This window comes from Myxine glutinosa, chromosome 11, assembly GCF_964187855.1.
Source record: "Myxine glutinosa chromosome 11, kmMyxGlut1.1, whole genome shotgun sequence".
NCBI lineage: Eukaryota > Metazoa > Chordata > Myxini > Myxiniformes > Myxinidae > Myxine > Myxine glutinosa.
Window position 1 is genome coordinate 112,708,851 of NC_136271.1, and position 18,606 is coordinate 112,727,456.

Consider the following 18,606-nt stretch of genomic DNA (forward strand, 5'->3'; position numbering starts at 1 on the left):
GTGTTGACTGACGTTTAGCTTTCATTCTTTTCGTGCAAGTTACACGAGCTATCGCCTTTAGATTTTGAAAGGAGAAAGGGAAACGATGCGAAGTTTGTGAAACTTGTTCAGACAATGCGATGCATTTCGGCTGATTCATTAAAACTATTATGTTGCAACAAACCACAATAGTCTTAAGATTAACAAACTGACAACACAAGTTTTATTTTATAGATGGCGATTCAAAATTCAGAAATTTTTTGCATAATATTACTCCTCTTTATAATTAAAAAAATACTATATACATATATATATATATATGTTTACATGCATACACACACACACACACACACACATGCATGTGAATGTGGATACTTTGAGACCTGAGAGGGCTCCGTTCCACCCTTCTAAAACATGCATATGGCGTTAACAACCTACGACACACACACACACACACACACACACACACACACACACACACACACACACACACACACACACACACACACACACACACACACACACACACACACACTTTACTATTGATTCATGTCATTTTACCATTGAACCACCAGTCACTCTATCGTGCACCAACGTGGCAGTCCTTTATCTTTACGACTTGAGTAGGTATGCTAACCCGTAATATAAAATGGTGTTCGTCATCACTTTAATAAAAATTGCAGCACACATAATCCGGTTATTGCACAAGTTGTCTGTGACGTGTCGTTCAAGCACTCAATGTGTCTAACTTGGTGGAAAAAGAACCTTCCTCTTTAACATCTTTGAAACGCGAAGTGAAAAAATATTTTCGAGACCGATTACAGTTACGACGATGTACATATGACCGTGCTGCCCACTGGTCTTCAAGACCCGCAGAAGAAACTATGGAAGTTCTTGCAAAATCCACATCAAGTGTAAGACGTTCCTTTCCAGTTGCCACCCAAACTGTGTAACAGACAAAAAAAAAGACACTTTCCCTGTAGCTCGTTTTCGATCACCCGACCAACATGTATTCTACATGGAGTAGGGAAAGGGACACTGTGTAGGGGGTCAGAGGGTGTGTGGACATTCGGAGGGAGGAGGTTTTAGCTCTTAGGGATAGAAAAAACGAACGGAACTCAGACCTTGCGTGTGAGGAACTTGCAGCCATCAGAAGCTCAGACGAGACAGAGGAAGCATGCTCTCTGTCTAATCTTCCAGGCGTTATGGGAAGTACCTCTTTCTCCGAGGTTCCTCATTTCTCCACCACTGTTGCCTCGATACACCTGCCGGTTCAAACCTACGTAATAACTAACTCGAAAGTGGAACACCCAGGGGCACACTTGGGCATCAGTCAATCCTCCATAGGCATTTCGTCACACGAGCAGAGCGCGTCGCCAAGAGATGCATTCCGCAATGTATGGGATCGCAGCACTCCGAGTGCTGCTTCTCCTAGATACATCAGCATGCAAGAAGCGAGGCTTCGTAAACACAGCTCTAGATGCCACTGCTCACATGGACCTCCAGCTGCGCCGCTTTTATGCACCCATATGTTAGCCAATGTTCACCGACACACGCTCTGAAGCTTCCCTTTCCATCTCACCCACCCACTCAGAATCGCAACAACCCACAACCATCAGCCTTGACCACTTAAGCCTCTGCAACCAAGGTAGGCCTATATGTCTGCACCTGGTTCGCCCTTGAACCACTTAGTGTTTAGATGAAACCACCAGAGAAGGGAGTGCAGGCAGCAACACTTGTAAAGGGTCTTTCTAAAACTCCCTGCGCAATCCCTGAGCAACACATTCCATGAGAAACCGTCTTCCTGACCTTCCAGACAACAACCTCTCATACATTCAGGTGGACAATTATCGACCATTAGTAACGTCCATTCCAAATGTCCCTCAGTCGATCTCCTCGGCCAGGTCGGTGAGATTCCTCTACCTTTCGGGTGACGGCACGAACACCTGGCACAACATGGACGGACGGACATCGCACGCGCGACAGGTGTGCGATCAACCTGGAACGACCGACAGGCAAAGAGAAAAAAAACTTTCGGTCACTCTCCCGGTCGCGCTCTTTCTCCACTTGTTGGTTGGCATGGTTTGTCCTACTCATGTCCGCGTGATGGGAATATAGATTCGAAGTGTAGGGGGGACGGGGACGACGGGGACGACGAGGTATAGTACAGGGTGGGGTTATCGAGAAACGATGGACACGTTGAAGAGTTCGGCAAACAAATGTCAATTCATGTGTTTAAGGGGCGGGAGGAGGGGAGAGGGGAGGGGAGGGCTGCTGGAAGAAAAGCGCAGAATAATCTAGGCAGGAATGGAAGAAGTGAGTTGATGAAGGACAATTAGTTATTGTAGTAGGATGTAGAATGATAAGAAATGATAAGAGGACACAGTATAGGAGGAAACGAGAGAGAAAAGTGAGCGGACACGACTCCAGTGAGTAGTAAAGTGCGTTCCACGGGAGCGCAGGTAGAGCTTACAGAGCGCGGGTGCTGAGGAGTGCGCCGTGACCAGGCTTGGAGGAGCCGAGCAGCTTGGGGGAGTGCGCCGTTTGAGCAGCGGCGGAGCCAGATGTTGAGGCTGGGAGCGACGCGCCGCGAGCGAGTCGGACGGGGAGGGGATCTCAGCCACAGGTGGGCGGGAGGGCGGGACGCACGCGGGGCGTGCAGCCCGAACGCTCCGCCCACTCGCGTCGTGGAGGGCTCGCTCATGCAGGAGGCGATGAACCTACCTCTTCCAGGCGGTGTCGGCAGGACAGAAGCGCTTTAACTGGTCGGACTGCTGAGTCCGACCTGAGTCCGAGTCGAGGAGACGATGGATTGCTGGACAGAAATTCCTGGTGGCTCTTCCTTCCTTACCCCGAACACGAGCTCCTCCTCCCCCAATCTCTGTCCAGTGCCTCGTACACACGTGTGTGCTTCTCGGTGGTTGGCAAGGTTTTTATTCTTCACTAACAATACCGGTAGGATAAGAACTGAAAATAGACCTGATATAACGCAGATCTCTCGACAACCGGAATTCACCTGTTGGTGATTTTGCTCTTCAAATTCGAACACCGTGACCTATTTATATTTTTGTGTATTTATTTTTCTACATCGATATGAGTACACATATCGCATTCAGCACAAGGACGTTAGTAGTCATCCACGTACTTTTTCACAACTTACAAGACATTAATGGACAATGGAGAAACGCGTGTAGTATTTGGAATATTTGACATGGGGCTCCCTGAATGGAAAGCCAGGGATTCGGATGGGAACACGAACAGGACAGCCAAACCAACAACAAACGTCATGGACATATGGCTCCACTGAACTCTGAACTTCAGCCCGGTCATTGATCAAATGAACCCATCATTCCGGGATTAGACAGGTAGAAGTTTGTCTGTTTAGCTATGTACAGACACATGCGTATATATATCTATATATATATATATATATATATATATATAGTGTTTCAAAAAGAGTGACACCTTTAAACGCTTATTTACAAAGAAACAGAAACCTCAGGAGCGTGAACCAAACATTTATTGAAAACTTACGACATGGTATTTTCTATCACTGATTGCTATTGCAGTAACTCACTGCTAGAGTTAGTGAGAACCCAAGGTCTGAAATTAGCATTTACGCAAAATCCTTGTAATTGACATTCTCGATGTGCCCTTCCGCGGTTCAGACAGGCATTGATCCTGACTCCAAAGTTCTGTCCAAGTTTCCTGTAGGACTCAGGTGGTTCTGCCCCCCAGAAAATGTTGTTGTGTTTGTTGATGGCACCGTTCAAGTGGAAATGGGGTTCATCACTGAACTGCGGCTCATCAGGTTGATGCAGTTTGGGTACCGCTCCATCCTGTCACTGAGCCAAATGCACATATCAAGTCTTCTTCTCATGTCATCTTGACTCAGTTTATGCCGAATAGAGATGATGTATGGGAAAAGCTTCAGTTCCTTAGTGAGGATACGCCAGACTGATGTTGGTTTGATGCCCATCTCCTGGGAGCGCCAGCAGTGGGATTTCGTGGGACTGTCCACTGCAGAATCCCACACTGCGTTGGTTGGCTTGGCTCTTGGTTACTGATGCTGGCATGCCACTGTTGCCCTTGCTCTGGTTGTGCACCGTACCCTTATGCTCAAAATGTTTCACAATACGTTGAATGGCACAATTTGTGGGTCCATCACGTGTTCTGAGGTCGTATTCCCGGCAGAACCTCCGGCGGGTGTCTACATATTATTTAGTCTCATGCCACAGAGACAGCACTTTTTTCATCTGCTCCACTGTCAATGGCATAGTTGAACTACGGAGCTATAAATCCCAGGGAGCAAATACTACAATAACACCACCAAACCCTGAAAAGGAAAACGGTATAGGTCAAAAAACAAAGAAATGGCAGGAGGACAAAGTTGTATCAATCTTTTTGAAACACCCTGTATGTGTATATATATATATATGTGTATATATATATATATATATACAGGGTGATTGAAAAGTAACTCCCTATTTTAAAATACTTATAATTTATTTCTTAACTATAATTTTTACAAGAAATGGATATAAGAAGAAAGCGTATAGCATGAAGTTTTATTTAAAATTCGATATGGGCACCAGAATTCGCCACCAGCTTCTCAAGCCGCCCGGGAACCGCGTCAACTGATTTCACCAGGAACTCTTGTGGGATGGAAGACATAACTTCTCGTATTCGCCCTTCAAGTTCTTCCAAAGTCGTTGGTTTGGTACAGTAGACTTGCTCTTTTACCCAACCCCAAAGAAAAAAGTCACATGGTGTTAAGTCAGGGCTCCTGGCTGGCCACTCATACGGACCACGACGACCCATCCATCTCCCAGGGAAGTGGGCATTCAGCCATTCACAAACAACAATAGCAAAATGTGGAGGAGCGCCATCTTGCATGAAAATCAAATCTTCAACATTCTCCGAAGCACTGATAATTGGCCAGATTTCGTCTTGCAGCATGGTGAGGTACCTTTTGGCATTCATGGTATCGCGAAGAATGAAGGGACCTACATTCCTTTCCGAAGTCATTCCACACCACACCGTTACCTTGGGCCGATATTGCGTTTTTTCAGAAATAACACGAGGATCTTCTCCTGCCCAGTAATAGCAGTTGTGACGGTTCACAAACCCACCGATGTGAAATACCGCTTCATCAGACCAGAGGATATTTTTAAAGAGATCAGACCAATCTTCATACCAAGCCAGCATCACCTGCCTAAACTCCATGCGAATGTCGCAGTCTTCAGCAGAGAGTGCTTAACAGTAGTGCGGCTTCCAAGCATGCCATTTAAGCTCCTTTTTGAGCACAGTTCGTACTGTGTGAAAGGAGAGTCCACTTTCCCTTGCTGCTTGTCGAATTGACTTTCTTGGGCTATGTGTAAACATTTCTTGAACTGCTTGCACTGTCTCCGGGTCACTGGACTTGGAAGGGCGACCGCTTCTTCGAGTATCAGATACAGATCCTGTAGCCATGAGTTTTGCATGACAATTCTTGATCGTCTTTGCCTCAACTTGAGCATGTGCTCCTTTAATGGTCCTCCACCATCTTTGCACTTGAACAACGGATTTCCAAACTTCGTAACGTGCCGCTAGCTGGGCACGCTCCTGCAGGGTAAGACGTCCAGCCATGTTTATAGGGCTTCCGAATTTCAAACAAAAGATAATCTGAAAAAAAACCAACACAGATTAAATTCTCATACATTAAGGAACAAACACTAAAAATTTGAGAAAACTATTACAATAAATAAATTATTTCTAAATATTTTAAAATATGGAGTTACTTTTCAATCACCCTGTATATATATATATATATATATATATATATATATATATATATATATATATATATATATATATATATATATATATATATACACAGTATATATATATATATATATATATATATATATATATATATATATATATATATATATATAATTATTTATATATATATATATATATATATATAATTATATATATATATATATATAATATATATATATATAATTATATATATATATATATATATATATATATATATATATATATATATATATAATTATATATATATATATATATATATATATATATATATATAATTATATATATATATATATATATTATATATATACTGTATATAATATATATATATAGTATATATATATATATATGTATATATATATATATATATATATATATATATATACAGACTTGGCATTTAATATGGAATATATTTTTTTGTGGGGGTGAACTTAATTTTCAAGATGACATAGAACCAAAAGTTCATTGGAATTATGTTGAAATTATTGTAGATTTTGTTAATGTGACCTTTAAAAGAAACAAAAACCACATTTGACATTTAGAAGCAAATAAATTGATCCTTGAAAGTGATGTGAACTGATATCGAACTCAATTCACGGACAGTACTGTGTTAAACTTCTGTGCGTTTTCCAGAAGTATCTCTTTATTTTGCACATTCGCCAAAAAATTTTTTTAACAAAAACAAAAGTGAAATTACGACTGGGATTACGGATAGTAAAATTACAGTTCAGTACTTCGTGTAACCACCACGAGCATTCAGGAGAGCACGTACACGTTGAGGCATGCTGTTCACGAGATTTGCCAAGGTTTGGACAGGAATCGCTTGCCATGCAGTGACAATAGCCTGCTGCAATTCACGCACAGAGGCAGGCTGCTGGTCCAAGTTGTCGATTTGACGCGTTAATTCTGCCCACAAGTTCTCTATCGGATTCATATCAGGGGACATGGCAGGCCACTCCATATGCTCTTCACCATGGTCAGCAAGAAAGTGTTGGATCATGCAAGCACGATGAGGCCGTGCATTGTCATCTTGGAAGACAAAGTTTCCTCGAAAGGCTGCACGAACAAATGGAAGCAATGTTTCTTCCAGAATGGCCCTGTGCTTGAACTTGATCAGGTTTCCATTCAGAACAACAAGGTCAGTTTTGCCCCCTGCATGAAAAGCAGCCGAAACGGTCACCCCACCACCTCCAGCTTGGACTCTTGGCACTATAAAATCTTCGTTGTAGGCTTTATGCACTTGTCTGCGCACTCGGACGCGGCCATATTGACGATATACCAGAAATCGAGACTTTTTTATTTATTTATTAATTTTTTTATTTTTATTTTTTATTTTATTTTATTTTTATTTTTTTTGTATACAAGATCGAGGCTCGTGAAAGAGCGAACATTAATCACACAGAAAGACAAACAGACACACAAAACAAATAACATCGGGAGCGGTAGACAAGATGGGGAGAGAGGGGGAAGGACACAAACACAACATTTGAGAGCAGGGACCGAGAGACATGGAGACATCGAGAGAACTGTGGGAGGGAGAGGGCTTTGGGGGGGAGGCATGGGAAGGGGGGGTGGGTGGGAGAGGTATAAAACATATGGACACTGCCAAGACTTCCTGGAAAGAAGTTGGAATTTCAAACAAGGTGGATCTGGGGTGAATTAGTGGGGGTAGAAAAGATCAAGGTTTTGGATGGGGGAAGATAAGAGATGGTGGTGAACAGCTGTTTTGAAGACCTGGAGGGAGGAGTGTGATTGAAGTGAGTGTGGGAGTTTGTTCCAGAGGCGGGAGAAAAGAGGAATGAAAGAGTGAAGGTGAGCAGAGAGCCGAGATTTCGGCAGTTTAACCATCAGAGGGTGGCTGGCAGATCTTGTGCGACCTGCAGGAATATTTGGGGGACAGAGCACAGAGAGAGCTGGGGGAGCAAGGCCGGAGAGGAGTCGGTAGAAGACAGAAAGACCACCTACCTGCCTGCGGTGAGTGAGTGAAAGGCCCTCAGAGATAGCTTCATCGCGGGAGATTCCAATGATTCTGAAAGCTTTGGATTCAACAGCGTGAAGCCGAGCCAGGTGTGAGGCAGGAGCACCAGCCCATAGGGGAGAACAGTATTCCATTGAGCTGCGGATGAAAGCCTTGTATGTGGTGAGGAGCTCAGGTGTGCCTAGGAAGGACTTCGCACGACGGAGGATGCCCAGTCGGCGACTGGCTTTGGAGGCCAGCTTGGAAATGTGGTTTTCCCAAGAAAGATCATGGCAGATGGTGAGACCCAAAAGCTTGAGCGACAGAACTTCTTGGAGAGGATTGTTGAGAAAGTAGATGGGAGGGTTGTCCAGTCGATCTTTTCGGAGAGACATAGTAAGAGTGTGAGATTTGTCAGGATTGAAAGACATGTTCCACATGTTTGACCAGTCTGTGATTTTGTCCTTGTCACTGAAGATCACGTGATTCCAGTGTCCTGGCTGCCATTGACGGTGCTCTCTGGCCCACTGCAATCGGCGCTGGCGGTGTTGTCTGGTCAGACGTGGCTTTCTCAGGGGACGCCTGGCACGATAGCCTGCTTGAACCAGTCGTTGGTTGACTAGCCTTCTGGATACAGGCACATTTGTCAGTTGCTGCCACTCAGCCCTAAACCGATTAGCTGACTTGGTACGGCCATTGCGGACTAACCGATGCAGCTGGCGATCATCCCTCCTTGTGGTTCTGCAGGGACGTCCTGACCTCGGTATTGGAGTAGGGACACCCCTCTGAGCATTTCGTTTCAGGATCTTTGACACCTGACCTTGAGTGATGCCATACTGCCGAGAAACAGCACGCTGTTTCATGCCGGAATTTCGTAAAGCCACCACTAAATGACAAACAGCAGTGTCGAGTTGACGGACCATCTCCAGGGGAAGCGGCAATAACTTTTGTAGACGTGCAGCAGTTGTTTTCCACTAATACAGAACGCAACAACCCTTATATACCTGATTGTAAAGCCAATAGTCAAATGTACCTGTCCGCACATTTTGTCACACCACCTGTGATATAATTCTGTTATTGACTTCTTGCTGCGACAGACAATCATTGACATGGGTCTTTTAACAAAGAAATCACCGAAGCGTAAAAGAAACTCACCAGATTGATATACCGAGTTCAGAAAGTAAACCCAAGTCAAGAAAAAAAAAATATTCCATATTAAATGCCAAGTCTGTGTATATATATATATATATATATATATATATATATATATATATATATATATATATATATATATATATACAGACTTGGCATTTAATATGGAATATTTATATATATATATATATATATATATATATATATATATATATATATATATATATATATATATATATATATATATATATATATATATATATACAGACTTGGCATTTAATATGGAATATTTTTTTTGTGGGGGTGAACTTACTTTTCAAGAGGACTTAGAACCAAAAGTTCATTGGAATTATGTTGAAATTATTCTAGATTTTGTTAATGTGACCGTTAAAAGAAACAAAAACCACATTTGACATTTCGAAGCAAATAAATTGATCCTTGAAAGTGATGTCAACTGATATCGAACTCAATTCACGGACAGTACTGTGTTAAACTTCTGTATGTTTTCCAGAAGTATCTCTTTATTTTGCACATTAGCCAAAAAAAAATTCAACAAAAACAAAAGCTAAATTATGACTGGGATTACAGACAGTAAAATGACAGTTCAGTACTTCGTGTAACCCCCACGAGCATTCAGGAGAGTACGTACACGTCGAAGCATGCTGTTCACTAGATTTGCCAAGGTTTGGACAGCAATCGCTTGCCATGCAGTGACAATAGTCTGCTGCAATTCACGCACAGAGGTAGGCTGCTGGTCCAAGTGGTCGATTTGACGCGTTAATTCTGCCCACAATTTCTCTATCGGATTCATATCCGGGGACATGGCAGGCCACTCCATATGCTCTACACCACGGTCAGCAAGAAAGTGTTGGATCATGCGAGCATGATGAGGCCGTGCATTGTCATCTTGGAAGACAAAGTTTCCTCGAAAGGCTGCACGAGCAAATGGAAGCAATGTTTCTTCCAGAATGACCCTGTACTTGAACTGGTTCAGGTTTCCATTCAGGACAACCAGGTCAGTTTTGCCCCCTGCATGAAAAGCAGCCCAAACGGTCACCCCACCACCTCCAGCTTGGACTCTTGGCACTATACAATCTTCGTTGTGGGCTTCATGCCCTTGTCTGCGCACTCGGACGCGGCCATCTTGACGATAGACCAGAAATCTAGACTCGTCACTGAAGGTCACGTGATTCCAGTGTCCTGGCTGCCATTGACGGTGCTCTCTGGCCCACTGCAATCGGCGCTGGCTGTGTTGTCTGGTCAGGCGTGGCTTTCTCAGGGGATGCCTGGCACGATAGCCTGCTTGAACCAGTCGTTGGTTGACTAGCCTTCTGGATACAGGCACATTTGTCAGTTGCTGCCACTCAGCCCTAAGCCAATTAGCTGACTTGGTACGGCCATTGCAGACTAACCGGTGCAGCTGGCGATCATCTCTCCTTGTGGTTCTGCGTGGACGTCCTGGCCGAGGTATTGGAGTCGGGACACCCCTCTGAGCATTTCGTTTCAGGATCTTTGACACCTGACCTTGAGTGATGCCATACTGCCGAGCAATAGCACGCTGTTTCATGCCAGAATTTCATAAAGCCACCACTCCATGACAAACAGCATTGTCAAGTTGACGGACCATCTCCAGAGGAAGCGGCAATAACTTTTGTAGACGTGCAGCAGTTGTTTTCCACTAATACAGAACGCAACAACCCTTATATACCCGATTGTGAAGCCAATCGTTAAATGTACCTGTCGTTACATTTTGTCACGCCACCTGTGATATAATCCTGTTATTGACTTCTTGCTGCGAAAGACAATCAGTGACATGGTTCTTTCAACAAAGACATCACCGAAGGGTAAAAGAAACTCACCAGATTGATAGATTGAGTTCAGAAAGTAAACCCGTCAAAAAAAATAAAATATTCCACATTAAATGCCAAGTCTGTATGTATATATATATATATATATATATATATATATATATATATATATATATATATATATATATACATATATATATATATATATACACACACGTGTGTGTAAATATATTGATACTGCCCGGGGTTCGAGGTCTACTACGACGGGGTTAGCCTCCATTCCCTCCCGAACTCACCGGACCTGAGGATGCCGTGCACGAATAACTTCATACTTTGGCAAGTTGTGAACTAGCAACGATGAACGCCAATTGGACTGTCGCGTGATAGCAGGGTCCAATCGTCGAACTCCTCTTACCTGTACCACGTGACGGTTTCAATCAGGGAACGTACCTTCCCTCCGGTGGTGTACCACTTATCATTTGTTTCTGGATGGAAATTTAGATGGCCGAGCAACCCTTGGTATCTGCCGGGCTAATGCTAATTTTGTTACGGCCGATCGTTACTCTGGGTGTGAGCAATGGCGGACCAATGGAAGAAAAGACATTCACGGACAGAGGGAAAGGAAACGTTTGACGATTTGATTTATTTACAAATATTTACAGTGAAACTTATCGATAGGAAAGAAAAAGGGACAAGAGGCAGAAACTTAGCTTAATTTATGCCTTTTGACGATTACTACGAATAAACACAACAAGGGCGCCCAGCACACATTCACGGGGAAGGGGGGTGGAGAAGGGGGGGGGTAACAAACGTTGGGAACCTGTCAGCAAAGCGGTCACGATCCTACCAGAGGCTTCTCCTCACGACGCCTTTTGTCTCGACCTCAGCAACGAGCATCTGGTCGGCAAACGGCAGTCCCCAACATGAGCAGGTAAAGGCAATTCCCAACACGAACACGAGCATGTAAAAGCCATCCTCAGCATGAACTTGGGCAGGGAGTCCCAGCACGAACACAAGCAGGCAAAGCGATCCTCAGCACGAACTCGGGCAGGGAGTCCCAGCATGAACACGAGCATGTAAGCGGGCACATGCAGAAAGAGTCCAAGTCGTGCACACATGCTCCGAGAGGGAGTCCGGCAGCCAACAGAGAACAGGGAGAGACCGGCCAAGAGAGTGAATCATGTGCACAGGCCTGTGAGAGGGTCCGGTCAAGAGTGGATGCACCTGATTGGTTCCCTGTCCACAAACCCTATCGAAGGGACTTTTACCTGGTGCATATCCCAATGGTCTTTGGTCTGTCTTTTGTCCTTCAAGACTTTGAATCAATAACTGTGGATGCAAACTTGGTGCATCTGCCTGGCTAATTATCCCTTATGAGAGAAGCACCTATCTTTCCCTCCCCAACGCATGAAGACGTACTAACCTGAAATAGGGGGAAGGGGCTAAGATAATGTTCTGCTATGAAATACCTATTCTAATGGACCTGTATGGTGGTTGCCATTACTTCTCAGCGGTTTCCCAAAACCGCAACAATATATATACTGTATCTATCTATAATTCCAGTAATCTCTGTCTGTCTGTACGTTTGTTTGTCTGTGACCGCTGTTTCTCGACAACCACGGGTCCGATATACTTTTAACTTGCCAGGTATATTGCTGGGGACCCGAGGATGTGCCTTTTCAAGGTTTCATATTAATCGGACAATTACTTACCGAGCTATGTCCAAAAAACGATTCAACCAATCAGAGAGCAGCGAACGATCGCGTGTGCCGAACGTGGCGGGCACACTCTGCCTCGGATGGCACATTTGAGAGCGTATTCATTTATTTCACGTTTGCAAACTATGTTGGCGTTAAACTATGTTTTACAACTAATAAAAACGAATTTGCGATTCATTCGCTTTCCTGCGCGTTTGTGCACGCGATGGCGATTTCTTTACCAAACTCCGGAAGCCGTTCGCTTTGGACCAAACCATTGCATGTAAATAGAGGGGGGGGATTGTCACCGTACCCGCAAGCCGTTCGCTTTGGACCAAACCATTTCATGTAAATAGAGGGGGGGGGGATATAATTTTAGATATATATATAGTACGGGCATGCCCTAGTATTTGTAAATACAGTGAAACCTTGACTTACGAGTGCACCAACTTACGAGTTTTCCGAGATACGAGCCGTCGCTCGGGCGGTTTTTTGCTTTGAGATGCGAGCCGAGATCTGAGTTACAAGCTTACGCCACCCGCCACTAGGTGGCCCAACGAGCGTTCCGGTCACGTGGTTATCTTGCCGTGCAAGCATCTCTGCCGTATATCGCTGCTGCTTTGTTTTCGCATGTTGGTTATTTTGGAAAATTTCTTAGTTTTAACCATGGGTCCTAAGAAATTGAGTGCCAAGGGCAGTACTGAGAAGAAGAAGAGGATGATGTGCTTGGATATAAAACACGCAATCGTCGAAAAACATGAGCGAGGTGTGCGTGTTGTCGACTTGGCGAGGCAGTACGATCGTAGCAGTACGATCGAAACATTTTGAAAGGGAGGAAGAAACAAACCTCGTTGGACAGGTTTTTATTGAAACGCCCTGCAAGTGAAAGCGAGGAAAGTGTGGCGAAAAAGGCAAAAGTCATCTCCTCCACCTCCGCCAGCATCTTCGTCTGATCTTCAAGGTAAATACACTTAATAAAACCAGTTTATTTCTTTACATTGTGGCGGACACGGAAGCTCACTGGCGTGGTGACATCATTCCGCGCACCAAGTGGGCGGCGGTCACGCCGAGGGGTAGGCGTGGCCTCAGGATACACACCAGGCGCGCAGCCAGGAGCGCACCAGTGTTACAGTGAGCTCTTGAATAAAGACTCTTACAAATTACCGCGTTGTCCGCTTCCTCCTTGTTTACAAGCAGCGCGCGTAACGCCGCTTATTATGTACAGTATATACGAGGTCATGCTTGTTTATACATTATTTGTTATTTATAAAGTACATTTTTCTTATTTAAAAACACGTAACAAAAAAAATTGGTGTGGTTTTTTGGGGGCTGGAACGGATTAATAGCATTTCAATGCATTTTAATGGGGAAATTTAATTTGAGAAACGAGCAAATTGAGTTACGAGCTCGGTCACAGAACGAATTAAACTCGTAAGTCAAGGTTTCACTGTATATATATATATACATATATATATATATATATATATATATATATATATATATATATAAGTATATGTGCGTGTGTGTGTGTGTGTGTGTGTGTGTGTGTGTGTATTAGTAAATATATTGTTGTTTATGGGGGGTAGGCAATGAAATACCTTACTCCAAGTCGAATTGTATCGGTAGTGTGCTCCGAATGTCGCAATGAAGAAGAAGAACCCCCCCATGTACCATAAGTAGGGATCTGTTTAGACCAGATGTCGTGTAAGAGTCTATCTTTGTCCCCATGACGAGGGGTGGGGTTATGTTAATTAGTTAGGGATTAAGGGTAATTCATCCCCTGTATGTAAAGTGCCTCTGTAATCTTTTCCTGTGTTCCTTATGACACACACCACACCAGCCATGTATGCTGCACCTAAAATAAACATTAAATAAAACCAACCGGAACAGGACATTGAACAATAACGCTAGTGCCGCCACCTGCCACATCGCAACATCAAGCAGGCAGGTACATGAGGCCACGCCCCGAAGAGCAGTGATTGGTCCGGTATTGTCGAGCGATGAGAGGGACCCGCTGATAGGAGCAGACACAGTTTACAGACACGTGAAAAAGTAAGTACACCCCATGTAAAGTTTTGACTTTTTCAACATATTTCAACATACAACTATTTGATCTTCATTACAACAATATTGATAGATAAAGGTGATATAATATAACAAATATCATGAATCATTTACATTTTGTAGTCCATTGTATAATTTAAATAAACATAAATGCAAATTTTGTATGTGGAAAAAGTAAGTACACCCTTGGCTCTAATAGGTGGTATTGCCCCCTTTGGCAGAAACAACCTCAAGTAGGCGTTTCTTATAACTGTCTACCAGTCTGACATCGACTGGGAGAAATTTTTGCCCACTCCTCCATGCAGAATTCTTTCAGCTGTGCGATGTTTGAGGAGTTTCTTGCATGCACAGCTCATTTCAAATCCCCCCACAACATCTCGATGGGATTTAGATCCGGGCTTTGACTTGGCCATTCCAGAACCCTCCATTTCTGTATTTTCAGCCATTCCTTGTTGGATTTACTGGTATGTTTAGGGTCATTGTCATGTTGCAAGGTCCAGCTTCGGTTGAGCTTCAACTTCTCCGACAGATGGCCTCACATTATCCTCAAGCACTCTCTGGTACAATGAAGAATTCATAGTGGATTCCATGATGGTGAGCTGCCCAGGCCCTGATGCAGCAAAGCTGCCCCAAACCATAATATTTCCACCACCATGCTTTACAGTTGGTATCAGGTTCTTGTGGTCAAATGCTGTCTTTGGTTTTCGCCAAACATGCCTTCTGGTACTGTGGCCAAATAGCTCCACCTTTGACTCATCTGTCCAGAGCACATTGTTCCAGAAGTGCTGGTATTTGCCTCGGTGTTCATTGGCAAACTTTAGTCTTGCCCTGATGTTCTTTCTGGACAGCAAAGGTTTCCTCCTGGCACACCTCCCATGTAGATCAAATTTGTGCAGCCTCTTTCTAATGGTAGCCTCGTGCACTTTGACATCAACAGTGGCAAGAGCTACCTGTAGGTCCCATGATGACATTCTGGGGTTCTTAGAGACTTCTTTCAGCATCTTGCGGTCTGCTCTCGGGCTGAACTTGCTGGGGCGGCCTGGCCTGAACAAGTTGGCAGTTGTTTGGAATCATCTCCACTTGTAGATTATCTTCCGGACAGTCGAATGATTGATTTCAAATTGTTTGGAGATCTTTTTAAATCCCGTCCCAGACTCGTAGGCATCTATAACCTTCTTTCTGAAGGCCTCAGAGAGCTCTCTTGATCTAGGCATGGTGACACCGCACACTTCAACAACAAAGAGCAAACCAAACTAAATGTCTGAGGTTTAAATAAGACAGGTTCCTCCAAGATCCTCTCTAACGATGTTCTAATCATTTGCACCTGAGCTGCGTTGTGTAAAGAAATGAGCTTAGGTCCTTTTCATTTTGTGGCCACCCTTCATTTTCATCTATGGGCAAACTCGATCCCACGCCCCATTTGGCATCCCTCAAGTTTGTTACGCTTTGGCCGCCAGCAGCGTTCGCTGCCCTTGGTTTCGCTTGAAACTAGTCGGGTAACCATGAGGTAGGCCTAAAAAGAGGGAGGAGCGCGAGTGTCGAGGTGTGGCCGCATCAAGCAGCGCGTCAGAGGCGGTGACTGTTAAGGGCAACAGCCAACCAGGGCTGAGAGGGCATGGCTTGATAGGGCGTGGCACGACACATCGAGTAAGTTCGAGAGAGTTCGCTGGGCAAGGCTATATAAGTCTTCACACAAAGCCCTTGAAGAGGACTGAGCGAACTGGCTGATACGAGGACTGGCTCTATTGAGAGGACTGGTACGAGGACTGAGTTGAGTTATGAGAAGGGAGAGGCAGGCACTTGAGTTGGGAGAGAACTGATCTGGAGCACTTGTGTGAGAACTGCATTGAGAGGACCGGCATGCACACGACAGTTTTGAGGCATTGAGTGAGAAGCGCATTGAGAGGCGCGTATTGAACTGTCCGTTTATTACGTACGCGGCTGAGCCGCAAGTGTAACCGCCAAAGCCAGCCCTACCGTTCGCCCTGTAATAATCCCGTACGTGCCAAACGACACATGGAGAGCTCCTGCCGTCTGTTCATCTACTTCGCGGTGTGAGTTGGGGACCGGAGAGCGAGCTGACTGGACGCCATCCCTGGACCATCAACCTGTTCGTCTGCAACCCCGTGTGAGTGTGTCTGAGAGTGAACGGGCCCGTTTGTCCAGGGAATAAGTTAAGACTGTTTAAGGCTGCACTGTGTATTCTTCTTCTTCTTATTGTACAAAGTGTAAATAAACCTTGTTATTCCTTTCTTCCAAATTCGACCGTTTCAGTGAATTCCTCCATTGGGTAAGCGTGTCACGATTACGAACCGCTTGGATCCGGTTTGGTCATTGATAACGGCTCGGGTCATGGGTTCGCTACCGCTCGGCGTTTCCACCAACACCCGTGATTCGGGCGGGGCTTATTTCCTCATTTCTGGGCGGCGTTAGTTAGTACTTAGGTAATCACGAATTCTTAGTCCTAAAACCCTATTTAACGCTGTCCAGGAAGGACGTCATCGGTGCCGGGTCCCGTCGGCCAGTCAAAGACAAGGGGACTAATACCCCCTTGGTAAGAGGAAAAGGCCGGCGCAGATATCCGCAACAATATATATATATATATATATATATATATATACATATATATATATATATATATAACAGTTTGTGTGTGTGTGTGTGTGTGTGTGTGTGTGTGTGTGTGTGTGTGTGTGTGTGTGTGTGTGTGTGTGTGTGTGTGTGTGTAATGTTACCAATAGACTCCTAAACGGAGAGGCTCACGTACTTGATATTTGGCACAGACATGGCCATTGAGCCTGGGAAGAACATGGCCGACCTAAAAATTGATTTCATAATATTTTTTAACCATATTTTTACCTCAGCGCATTTCAGCGAGGAATATTATGCACGGAATCTGACCGGTCGCAGAGCAGCGCGCTGATTTGCTCAGAGCGATCACGTGATGTTCCTTGCCGCCATTAACTCAGTTACGCCTTCGCACGTATTTCAGAGCGAAAAGCAATTGCCTTTTTTCACATTTCAGCAACGAACATTGCCATTCACACCACATAGGTTTTTTTCCCTTTCATCTTTAGATCCATATTTTTTGCCATAACGTAGCGCATTATGGCTCTCTCGAGCTCGAGTTAGCCAATCACCTGGGAGCATGAGGCCACGTTGGCCACACCCACGACACGACGGAGAGTTGCAATCGTGCGTTTGCGTCGTTTCTTACCACGTGTAAACGTGGTATTTTGTCTACGAGTATTTTGAATTTGGTATTTTGAATTTGTCTACGAGTGAGTGACTGGAAGACTGACTGTGATAAAGGCAATGGCACCGAAGAAAAGAAATTTGTCACGTTCAACCTCCCGAGCAAGGAAAATCGCTGATCGGAGACTCCATGAAGCCGATGAAGGTACTTTTCACCATCGACAAGCCAATCTAGAACGTGTCTCTAGATTCAGACAGCGAGAGACAGAAGATGAGACAGAGGCACGTCTAAACGCCAATCAACAATTTCTGGCGAGGGCCAGACAGCGAGAGACAGAAGATGAGACAGAGGCACGTCTAAACGCCAATCAACAATGTCTGGCGAGGGCCAGACAGCGAGAGACAGAAGATGAGACAGAGGCACGTCTGAACGCTAATCAACAACGTGTGGCGAGGGCCAGACAGCAGGAGACAGAAGATGAGACAGAGGCACGTCTAAATGCCATTAGACGTCTAAACGCCTCCCCTCCCCCCCTCCACCTCCCCCTCCCTCCTCCACCCCTCCCCCCTCCCCTACCCCTCCCCTCCCCTCCCCCTCCCCCTCCCCCCTACCCCTCCCCTCCCCCTCCCCCCTCCCACCCCACCCCTCCCCCTCCCCCCTCCCACCCCTCTCCTCTCCCATCCCTCCCCTCCCCCCTCCCCCTCCCTCCCTCCCCCTCCCTCTCCCCCTCCCCCCCTCCCCCTCCCTCTCCCCCTTCCCCATCACCCTCCCCCTCTCCTCCCCTCCTCCTCCCCTCCCCCTTCCCCCTCTTCTCTCCTCCCCCCTCCCCCTCCCCCCTCCCCCTCCCCCCTCTTCTCTCCTCCCCCTCCCCCCTCTTCTCTCCTCCCCCCTCCCCCAACCCCCTCTTCTCTCCTCCCCCCCCCTCTTCTCCCC

At 45.2% G+C, this 18,606-nt stretch overlaps 2 protein-coding genes across 4 annotated transcripts in view; one reads left to right on the forward strand and one right to left on the reverse strand.

Moving 5' to 3' along the window:
* Positions 1-18,606, reverse strand: part of LOC137436980 (zinc finger and BTB domain-containing protein 18) — a 110,553-nt gene that overhangs the window by 3,443 nt on the left and 88,504 nt on the right. Inside the window, exon 1 of one of the 3 annotated variants that reach the window (XM_068131245.2) lies at positions 2,453-2,588. The exons of 1 other annotated variant lie outside the window; for it this stretch is intronic. The gene's annotated coding sequence lies outside the window, so the exon portion shown is untranslated. Of the gene's footprint in view, positions 1-1,103; positions 2,082-2,452; positions 2,589-18,606 lie in introns of those variants that run through there. One more of the 3 variants, XM_068131246.2, reaches the window with a different exon arrangement.
* Positions 2,808-18,606, forward strand: part of LOC137436984 (uncharacterized) — a 91,049-nt gene continuing 75,250 nt past the window's right edge. Inside the window, exon 1 of the mRNA XM_078787005.1 lies at positions 2,808-2,934. The gene's annotated coding sequence lies outside the window, so the exon portion shown is untranslated. The remainder of the gene's footprint in view (positions 2,935-18,606) is intronic.